This window comes from Vigna radiata, chromosome 6, assembly GCF_000741045.1.
Source record: "Vigna radiata var. radiata cultivar VC1973A chromosome 6, Vradiata_ver6, whole genome shotgun sequence".
Lineage (NCBI taxonomy): Eukaryota > Viridiplantae > Streptophyta > Magnoliopsida > Fabales > Fabaceae > Vigna > Vigna radiata.
The window spans coordinates 27,755,593-27,768,055 of NC_028356.1; positions in this window are offsets into that span (position 1 = coordinate 27,755,593).

Consider the following 12,463-nt stretch of genomic DNA (forward strand, 5'->3'; position numbering starts at 1 on the left):
CGACTGGACGTAGATTCTGTTGAATCGAACCAGTATAAAAATCCCTGTGTGATTTTCTTTTGCCCTATACTCATTTTATAATTAACGCACGTTATCTGCTTGGAAAATTTTCTGAAAGAAAATTGTTTAAAATTAAAAAGGGAAAAATTGTTTCAACTGTGACTTGTTACGCTGTACGCTCTCTGAGTATTATTTCCGCTGCGCTAAACTCTTTTAAAATTACCCCCTAAGATACCAACAGTTTGTGTTTGTTGTTGGATGAGCTAATAATTCATCTTATTTCACTATTTTGGGATTGAGTGAGAATTGGTTCCAAGTTGTGGTCCAAATAATTCTCCTTCTACTTTTAGATGCTTGGAATAGATCAAAGGCTCTAGTTGATTATAGAGTCTTGATCTTAATGCAAAGATCAATTTAAGCAATCATTTAGGAATCATACTAAAGTCGGGTGATCTAAGGCTTTAGGTGCCAAGAGTGGACCCAAAGTTACATTCAAATGGAACTCCCAAGGCATGATTAATTGCATCTTTATAGAGTAGAGTTGAACATTACAAGAGAGTGATAAAGTGGTGAAATCTAGCTTCAACACATCTTTTTCATTCTAAAGTCAACATTTTTTAATCTTAACTATTTTATAACATGTTACTTTACAAAATTAGCTTTATTTTCTGAAATCAAATATGTTTCCATACCTTTCATTCACCCTTTTTACTGTTTTATTTGAGTCAAGATAGTTTAAACTTTGTGTAATCTGCCAAATTCTTGTGGATACAACACTTGTACTAAAAACTACCCAATATACTTACAAGAAAAATTTATTGCTTTGGAGCATCAATAGCAGTGCACTTTGGTGTTATATCAAGTACTTCCAAATAGGCAATATTTTGTTTAATGTTGTTCCTTTAGTGTTGTTTGTTAAACTTCAAAACTCGAGTTATTAGACAGTGTCTTCTATAGACGATCTAGTCTTAACATTATATATTTTATTTAATAATATAATGATATAGAAATATTGATTTAAATATAATAAAATTATAAAATATTATATTATCCATTAAAATATATAATTTTATATGTGTACATAAATTTGATATTGTTTCTAAAAGTTAATTAAAGTCTTGTAGTAAGACTAAATCTACCTTATTGCTGACCCTAATCCACTTGAGAGGGGGCTTTGAGGGTTGTGGCTTTTTTTTGGCCCTCACTTGAGGGGGCCTCCTAAAAGGGAGTTTTTCAATGGTGGGTTAGGGTTGGCGCATGAGTCATGGGTCAAGTTGACACCTCTAGATAAGGTACGCTTCTTAGCTAAGACCAAATAGCTTATGTTTGCCTAATTTGAAGAAAGATCCTTCTTGATTAAAAGGATAGTAGACATTCCTCTTAGGGAATATGAAGAATTTACTGTTTTGTTTAAGAATAGACATTGACAAGTCTTGGTAGCCAACCACAACCTACAATGAGTTGATTGTAAAGGAATTTTATTCCAATGATTATCCACTAAAATACTATGATAAGGATATAATTTCCTGGGTAAAAGGAAGAGTGATCAAGTATGATAGGAATATTATGAGAGAGTATCTCCAAATTCGCTCAATAAAAATTACTAATGAAGAGATGGTTGAATTTCAAGTTGTAATGAAGAATATGACTCTTGAACAAGCAGTTGCACAACTTTGTGTACCTAACAAAACTTTTGAACTAGGCAAGACTGGTCAATCCCAACGCATAGTGAGAAGCATCACTCAAATATTAGGTACTTTTCTATTCTCAAATTTGACCCTAATTCTAATGTTTCTAGCCTAACCATCGATAAGGACCAGTTGATCTACTTGTTAAGACAAAATCGTCTATGGAGGTAAAAATCTCTCATATTTTAAAGTTTAATTGAATAACATTAAAATGGGAAAATCACATGAAAACAACTTAGGGTAAAAACACAAGACTTAGAATCTAAATCGCCAACGTAGAAAATCTACAACCTGAATCCCCAACTTAGAAAAGCTTAGGAAAACACGTAGGTTCTTAGGAAATAGAAAAACATCTAGATCAAAACACCCAAACGCAAGGCTAAATGATATTATGTCTAAAGTATCTAAGAGAGTTGGAGTTAAACGCTTGATTCTTGTCATACCTGAGAAAGGTATTCAACTTAGCTCTCGAAAACAAAACAGGTCAAGACTATGTCTATGACAAAATAAACTAAAAAACACAAGATTAAAATATAAAAGAAAGCTTGAAACAAGTTAAACGCTATCTGTCTAAGAATAGACAAATATGAAAGAAGCGTTTATTAGGCTAAATGATACCATGACCTTAAACAACACTTTGTCCAAATGATAAAGATTTTATACAACACTTGGTATCTTTAGAAAATAGCTTAATTGTTAAAAGCTACCTAACGGTATGAAATCAAAAAGCACTTTGTTGTTCTGAGCAGGCGTTAAATGACATTAAATGCACAATGTTCAAAAACAACAAAGGTGATAAGAAAATACTTATTTGTTGCATGCACAATTTACTCTACTCTTTGCAGATAAGTTATTCTATACGCATCCACTGAATTATAAATCAAATATCAAAAGTGGATGTTAGAGACATAGGAGATATTCATAAAATGTTCTTCACTTGTTGCCATGCCTAAAAAGAACGTACAACATACTTCAAGCAAAGTACTGAAAAAGAATTCATGCTCTGGCAAGTTGACTTACCCAACGGTTACAGTATGAAGAAAGAGAAAACATGAGTATCAAGATTAAAAGTCTAACGAACATATCTTAAGAGGATAGTCAAGTGAAAAGCTTACAACGAAATATCCATCCTGAAAGTATTCAAAAGAGAAGAGAAGAAAGAGCTCAAGAAAAAGAATATATTTTTGAGTTGCAAAAGAGAAAAAAAAGATAAGAGAATAGAAAAAAGAAAAAGAAATACTCTCAAGCTTCATTATTGTATTGCTTACTTTGTAAGAGAAAATAGAGAAACACCTGGGAGTGTTTAGACTGTTTTGTATTGTATTCACATCCTTTCTGTAAGAGTAATAGTCTGAACAACTTGTAAGCAATCATTGGCTATAATTCTAAAGAGAATTAAAACACTTACAACTGAACTCAATTTGAGTTGAGGAATCTAGGTGAGGTAGTCTAGTACCAGGAGTGGTGCGAATACTCAATGAAAATATAGGTGACGGTAGTTTAGTACTAGGAGTGATGCGAATACTCAAAGGAAATTTAGGCGCGATAGTCTAGTATAAGGAATGGTGCAGATACTTAGAGGAAATCTTGGCAAGGTTTGCTAAGTACCAGGAGTGGTGTTAATACTCAAACTATGAGTGGTGAGAATACTCAGTTGTAATCGTGTGAAAATTATAGTGGAACCCACTGCGGAAGAGACTGGACGTAGCCCAATTTGAGTGAATCAGTATAAAAATACTTGTGCAATTATCTCTTCTCTCATCTAAACGATCCTCTTATAAAAACCTGCAATTGTGTTTTATTTCCAAATACAAGAATCTTCCAAGTTAAACGATTACTTTTCTTAAAAGGAAGTTCTTACAAAACGCTGCAGTATATATTCTGAATAACACGATAAAAACTATTGTCGTTTATTAATATTTATCAAGTCGAGCATCTAAGCTTTTAAAAGAAAAACTTCAAAGCTTGATAACATACTATCTCAAAAGGGTTGCAAAAAGTTTTTCACTAACACTATTCAATTTAAAAATCCAAAACCAAGGTGCCATAGGCCAACCCGAGTTGGCCAAAATAAGGGAGCAAGACCTCACAGGTCGAAGCTCAGAACTAGACGACCTAAAGTGAAGATCGAGCCAAGTTGTCCCAGGCCAAAGGTCAAGTCTTGAAGGTTCTACCTAAAGTTTGAGTTGAGTCGGTTCGGGCCGAAGGTCGAGCAGAGTAAGCCTAAGTCGAAGGTCAAAACTTATTTTGTTAGGTCAAAGATTGAGATGACTCAGCTTAGACCAAAGGTCCAAACGAGTCGGCTTGATCCAAAGGTCAAGAAGAATTGGTTGGGTTTGATGATTTAGTCGAGTTATGTTAGGATGATGGTCGAGCTTATTTGGTACAAGTTGAACATCTAGCCCAATCAACTTGAGATGATGGTCGAGCCTAGTTGGCTCAAATGAAAGGTCAAGTCAATTCAATCATGGTCGAAGGTTGAGGCATGTTTGTCCAGGTTAAATGTTAAAACATTCAGTTATACTGATGGTTGAGCTAGGACAACTTACGTATAAGGATTGAGTATGTCGACACGGGTCAAAGGATAAGCCAAGTTTAGTCTAGATTGAAGGTTGAACTAAAACTCAAGCTAAATAGACTCAGACCAAAGAGTCAAACTAAATCAAATTAAACTCAAGTGGAGCCATATCGGCTCAAACCTAAAGTAAGTCTTATCAACTCAAATCCATATTTAATATACCTAATAATCTATTGTATTAGATTAATCTTATTGAATTTGTTTAATTGAGATCCAATTTAAATTTAATATAATCTAAATTGAATTAAAAAAAAATCAATTTTAACTTATCTAATTAAAAAAAATATGTAATGTAAATTCAATTTATTTTATTATATTAGAGTGGTTTTTGAAAAATTCAATATTTAATTAACCTTATTTAATCAACCTTATCCAATATAACATAATTTTTTTTGTACAAATTATAGACATCTATGTTGTGTTCATTTGGAGGAGAGGAATTAGGAGAGAGTGAGTCGATGAATTTGAGGGGATTTAAGCGTGAATTAATTGTTGTTTATTTGAGTGGATTTGAAAGTAAATGAGGGCAGATTTAAAAGTAAAGTTTATGAAAATTAGTATAGGATTTGATTGATGTGACAGATAAAAAAAATTGTTTAATTGGTAGAAACTGAAGATTACCAAAATATCTCTAGCTATTAAAGTAATATAAAATGATAATTGTTAATGTTATATCTAAATGTAAAAATGTTTATAAAGAGAAAAAAAATTAATTTTTAAAACTTAAAAAATTGTAATTTAATAAATTAAAATAACTTTTTGAATAAGCTTAGCTATTTAATAAATTGAAATAATTTTTTTATAAGAGAAAAAAAATAAAAATTAATTTTGAAAATAAAATAAATTTGTATTTAAATAAAATAAATAATTATGTGATATTTAATTATTGATATTAATAGGATATTTAATTATGTAAAAATAAAATCATGTAATTAATTATTATATATTTTATTTCTTTAATTAATTATTCACTTAATCCTAATTATTATTTTTTATTGCTTTTTCGATGTTGGTAAAAAACTAGCAGGTGGCATAACAAAGTCATCCATACAACAGTTTTTCTCCACTTGTGTTCTTCGTCATTTTGTTTTAACGGCTTCCAAACAATGATCCAAAAATCTTAAAACATACACCATCATTTAATATGTTTTCATTTTTGGTCACCCTTTCCTTTGTCGTGCCTACCATAGTTTTTTTGCCATGGGCCACGCGATTGTCGCACGCTGCAGCCAGAAGCCCGCAATCAGAAAGTTTATCGCTTAAGGACCTTGTCTTTGCCATCTTCGTCTTCACTCGCAATGGTGTTGTGGCTTTCAGCGTGAGAACTGGTGAGGCATTAGGCATGGTGACGATGAGGTGTTTCAATTTGGAGTAGGTGTGACGACGACATGGTTTTGATGGAGGGAGAGGAGGAGGTAAGGTGACGTGGAACGTGGTGCTGAAAAGGTGGAGAGAAATTTTCACGGTGGTGGGACACGAGGGAAAGGTGAAATTGGTAGGTGGTAGAAAAATTTGGAATCGATTACAGGTATTACTTTGGATTTAACTTGATCATTTCAAAAATAACAAAGGTTAAATATGACATTTTTAAATCATTTCTTCCAAATCCGAGCACTTCTGCACGTCAGAAAAAGGATGTATATAATACTTCTTCGCTCTCTTTTTCTCGCATATCTGTTGAAGTGAACATCAAAGGTCTTACAAATATGCGTCACCATTATTCGTGAAGAGAAAAATCAATTCATGCGAACACAGGCCTACTAGAGATGAGTTTAAATACTCACTTATGTTGTTTTTTAATGATAAAGAATAATTCGTCGTCTTAACCAAACATCATAGGACTATGTAATATTAAAAGTGAGTTAACTATTAATTAATCAACCAACGTTTGATTCATTTTCTATTTTACGAGTGACTTTTTTAAGACATAGGAATTAATCTTAATTGAAAAGGTGAAGGGACATAAAGCAGCTTTTTACAACATCCATTCACCTTTCTCGACATTGTAGTCGATGGTGGCCCATTCTTTTCCTTGTTCCAAACCTTGCTTTAGAAACTACGATCAAAGAAATTGCTTAAACATCAAGCTTTGCTAATTTTATGCAACACCTACAAATTACTTAAATCTTAAATCATGAGAATAAAAGGTTTAGTGTGATTAAGGAATAACTACCTCAGATATAATTTTTAAAATGATTATTTTCAAAATCAACAAAATATAAAGCAAGAGAAAAGAAAAAAAAAATAGAAGATTAGAGCAGAGGATGAAGAAGCGTACTTAGTGGTTTTTCGTCATTCGATATTAATATGTTAAAGAAATATTTTGTATTATGGTGATTTAATACTTTTTTCTATTTAGTTCGAGAGATACTAGGACGAAGAATCAGCGACATCTCAACCATATGAAGTGATAATCATCATGACTAAGAATTAAAATAAGATTAAACGTTTAATCCCAACCACATTCACTAATATTTAGTGCTCATAAAATATGTGATTGACTTAAATATTTTTTACAAACATACTAACAAGACCTATTACTCAAAAGATATTAGATTTCTCAACTATGAAAGAAAACAAGAGCAAATGTGTTATCTCAACTCTTGTAAGAATAATACTAATAAAATAACTAGAAAAAACATATTATAATTTAACCAAACAAATTAAAGTAAAGAATTTATATATCTTTTTCTCATATATTACTTAACATATAGGTGTTTATTTCTATTTCAACTTACTTAAATTTATTCAAACATGACCGCATCGGATCTGTTTCTGACCAAATATATGTCGACCTACTAAGACGATATGTACCTAGTCTTAGTTCACACCCATTCACCAAGACGAGATCATGTCAACTAGTTTGTTAGTCAGGATAATTCACAATCATGCTAATGAGAAAATTAATACAAGATTAGCATGTAAATAGGTCATGTGGCGCAGATCCATCTAGATAAGGACCCATAAACATTACTATAAATAGCATATCCTACAAGGTTCATTAATTATGTTCATTAATTACTATATTTATTGTTTGCTGACACACTAGACTGACTTAAACCTCAGAGTGTCTTTTATAGACACAACTCCTATCCAGTTTGGAGAGGACGAGTACCTTTAAAGATAATGAATACTCTAGAAGTTGAAGGTATGAAGCATTCGTAATGCTTATGGAGTCTTTATAGGATATACATTCGGCTCTGTAAGAAAATTTGATACATTTTAGGAAAGGATGTATGAGAATGTAAGTTTAATTCAAAATTTCAAACATGAATAAAAGTAAATAAAAATTAAAATATGTATTTTAAATTTTATACATACATTACAATTTTTACTAAGTAAAGTTTATGTAGGAAGTCATACATTTTATAATAAAGAATCATAAGATGGGAAAATACATGTGGATAAGGAGAAAAGTAACCATCTAAGTGAAAGAAATATGATCTTAAGTGATTTTTTTTCATAAATTTATTTTGAAAACTTGTAACATCTTGTGATGCAGATAAATATTTTTGATACTACAAATGTAATTCATTGTTTTTCATTTGTAATGTTGATGCATATCGTATACCTTGAATTCCTATTACTTGTGAAAGGAAAGAATTTTTCATATAAGGTTTTAGGATGTTGCTCCCTCTACCACCCCAAGTGTTCCTACACTTTCCCACTATTTTCTTTTATTCGAAAAATATATACCTTCTCATTATTTTCTTTTATTCCAAAAATACCCTACACCTTCCAATTATCCTCAATAATCTTTCTCTTTCTCTCTCTGCATTAATGGAGCATTCACACACCTCCCCATTATCCTTAATAATCTTTCTCTTTTTCTCTCTGTATTAATGGTGTTGGAATCACACAAAATATTCAAGAGATAAATGCACAAGGGAAAATACCACTCTCTGTAATTGATAACGTAAAACTGGATATTAAATATCCTTACATCATAATAGAATAAAACTGAAAAGAAACTGGCGTATATTACGCTGAAATAGGCGTATATTACACTGACCCACTATTCCTAATATTATGGTAGATTTATTCAAAAGAAAAACTGTAATCATAATTTGACTAACAAATCCTCCCTTAAACAAAATACTATTTAGTTTATATCAAATTCTGAACACACTCCTAGTGATCTGCGTAGCTTTAAGAAAGCATCCAATTTGAGTGGTTTGGTCATAATGTCAGCCACTTGTTCTAGTGTTCCACAATGCATCATCTGAATGGCTCCATTCTTTGTAAGATCTCGAAGGAAATGAAATCGGACATCAATATGTTTACAACGACCATGCATGACTGGATTTTTAGAAAGCTTAATAGCAGAATTGTTATCACAACGAATTTCAGTAGCCTCATTTTGCTTTTTACACAGCTTTCTCAACACCCTTTTCAACCATATGGCTTGACAAGCACATGAAGCTGCACCTATAAACTCTGCCTTTGTAGTTGATAGACTCACAATTGGTTGTTTCTTTGATGACCAAGAGACAGCAGCTGAAGATAATAAGAAAACATAACCCGAAGTACTTTTCCTATCATCTGAATCTCATACATAATCACTATCAGTATAAGCAAGAAGCTCTTTGTTTCCTCCCTTCATATAGAAAATTCCAAACTCACTTGTTCCCTTTAGATATCTCAATGCCCTTTTGGCGGCTAGTAAATGCAACTCAGTAGGATTCTCCATGTACCTGCTGATTAAGTTCACCACAAACATCATATCGGGTCGAGTAGATGTGAGATACATAAGACTTCCTACAATTTGTTTATAGTAAGTCTTATCCACCTTTACGCCTGTGTCGTCCTTTGTAAGTTTAACGCCAGGAACAATTGGAGTTTGCACCGCATTGCTTTTATCCATTCCAAACCTTTGTAACATCTCTAAGGCATATTCCTTTTGACATAAGAAAATTCCATCTATTCGCTGCATCACTTCAAGACCCAAAAAATATCTCATTTTACCGAGATCTGTCATGTCAAATTCATGCTTCATGGAGCTTTTAAATTTTGCAAACATTAATTCATCATTTCCTGTAAAAATAAGGTTATCAACATACAAACTAACAATTAATATTATGTCTTCCTTTTCTCTCTTCACAAACAAGGTATTTTCGTAGTCACATTTTTCAAATCCTTCCTTCAAAAAATATGCTTCTATGCGACTATACCAAGCACGTGGTGCTTGCTTAAGGCCGTAAAGAGCTTTCTTCAATTTATACACTTTATGTTATTCCCCTCTTTGAATATAACCACAAGGTTGGTCCACATACATTGTTTCATCTAACTCACCATGCAAGAATGCTGATTTTACATCTAGTTGATAAATGGTCCATCCTTTTTGAGCTACAAGTGCTACTATTAATCGGATTGTCTCCATGCGAGCTACTGGTGCATATACTTCTGTGTAGTCTACCCCATATTCTTGTGCATACCCCTTTTCTACAAGCCTAGCTTTGTACTTATCCACTTCTTCATTTTCTTTGAATTTTGTCTTATAAATCCACTTGACTCCAACTTTCTTTGCTCCGTCCGGCAATTCCATCAATTCCCATGTGTCATTTTTATTTATAGATGTCATCTCCTCATCCATGGCTTTCCTCCATTTTTCAATTTGAACAGCAACATTAAAGTGAGTAGGATCATTGTTAGATATAGCTAGATTAGCTTCTATACTGCCTTCAGAAAAACCTTCCCTAGTTTCATACTCTTCCATCCAAATAGGTGGTCTTCTACACCTTTGCTGAGCAAGACTAGCGATAGAATCAGGGGAACTAATATCCTCTTCTGAAATATCAGTATTCTGGCGTGCCTCATGGTCTTCTATATTTTCTTCTTCTATAGGAGTTGCTGCCACATCCTGATCACCACATTCTAAATCACATAAGATGGTTTCTTCATATTTTTTATCCCAATCCCAACTTTTATCTTCCTCAAAGACAACATCTCTGCTTATTATTATCCTTTGTGAAATTGGTTTATAAAGTTTGTATGCTTTTGACACTTCACTAACCCCCAACAAAACACAACATATGCTTTTTTCATCTAACTTAGTTCTTTTAGCATCAGGCACATGAACATAAGAAATGCATCCAAAAACTCTAAAATACTTAACTGAACGCTTGACTCCACTCCAAGCTTCTTCTGGTGTTTTATTTTGCACTGCTAATGTTGGACATCGATTCAAAATATGCACAGACCAAGTAGCAACTTCAGCCCAAAAAGTCTTGGGCATTTTCTTTTCTGACAGCATGCTTCGGACCATATTCATAATGGTTCTGTTCTTTCTTTCAGCAATTCCGTTCTGTTGTGGTGTGTATGCACCTGTTAGTTGTCTATGAATACCATTGTCACTGCAAAAGTTGGTGAAAGCCTGAGACATAAACTCTCCTCTGCGATCAGTGCGTAAACATCTGATTAAGGAGTCAACTTCTTTCTCAACATGAATTTTAAAATTCTTAAAGACGGAGAGAGCTCCTGATTTTTCCGTCAAGAAATAAATCCAAGTTTTTCTACAGAAATCATCAATAAAAGTGAGCAAATACCTCTTTTTGCTATTAGAGATAGGTGTGATTGGTCCACAAATATCTGCATGAATTAGTTGTAGAGACTGTGTGACCCTCTAATTACTCTTCTTTGGGAAAGAAGTCCGTGATTGTTTCCCTGTCATGCAGTCTATGCATAATTTTTTTGGTGCTTTCATCATTGGCATACCATATACCATACGTTGTTGGTAAAGTGTATTTAAACCCCGAAAGTTTAAATGTCTGTATCTACAATGCTAAAGATGCATTACATCCTCTGCAACATTGTGAAAACAAGTGGATTTAGTAGGTTGCGATGTGGCATGTAGCTTGAACATTCGGTTGGAAGATATTGCAGTTTCCATGATCAAACCAGTTTCAGGATGAAACACTTTACATTTTCCCTGTTTGAAGAGAATACTAAGCCCCTTTTCTTGTAATTTCCCAATACTTAATAAGTTATTCCTCAAATCTGGTACAAAAAAGACTTCTGTAACAGTATAAGTGGTGTCATTCATGTTTAGCCGAATGTTGCCTTTTCCAGTTACAACCATACTAGAGTTATTTCCTAATTTGACTGAATCTTTGTAACCTTCATCAATATCTGAGAAATACTCTTTTTTTCCCGCACATATGATTACTGCATCCTGAGTCAATAAACCGCACACTTTCTTCATTTGCTTTTGTAATTCTGTGTAGGCCATCAATAACATTTCTTCATCTTCTACATAGTTTGCCTCCTTTCTTTGATTTGAACATTCCCAACTAAAATGTCTTAGTTGATGACAATTGTAACATTCTACTGTGGATCTGTCAAATCCTTGTCTGCCACATCCGCGTCTGCGACTTTGCCCTCTTCCTCGTCATCCAAAGCCACCTCGACCTCCACGACCTCGTCCTTGTTTTGCATGTTGATTTGTATGAGTGATTTGCAAGGCATGCACTTCTTCAACATGGGAAGTCATACGTAGCTCATGGACGAGTAAACTACTTTGCAATTCATCAATGGTTAACGTGTATGTATCTTTAGATTCTTTAATGGAGCACACAACATAATCAAACTTGGAAGTCATGAATCTCAAAGTTTTTTCAACTACTGCAACATCTCCTTTGTTTTCACCATTAGCCTTCATTTTGTTGGCTATGGTGAGTGTCCTTGAAAAATAATCATTTACAGATTCTCCCTCTTTCATATGGAGAGTTTCAAACTCTTTTCTTAGAGCTTGTAATTGTGCACGCTTGACTCGTGAAGTGCCTTGGTATTTCTGTTTCAAAGAATCCCATATATCCTTTTGTTGTTTCCTTATTAAGAATTGTTTCCAAGACTGAACGATCTAATGCTTGAAATAGATAGTTCTTTGCCTTCAAATCTTTTAATTTTTTATCATCAATATTCTTCCTCTGCTATTCGGTAAGAGGACCTTCCGCTTCAGGAATTCCATGTTCCACTAGACCCCAATACTCCTTTGAACGTAAGAAATTTTCCATGAGTAATGCCCAGTGATCATAATGCCCGTCAAACTTTGGAATAGCAGGTTGCACAAAGGAGCTCTCTGATGCCATAATTTTGTATTTTAGAAGACTGCTACTTCTACTTTGGATCAGGCCCCGTGATGGAGCTCTGATACCACAGTGTTGGAATCTCACAGAATATGCAAGAGATAAATGCACAA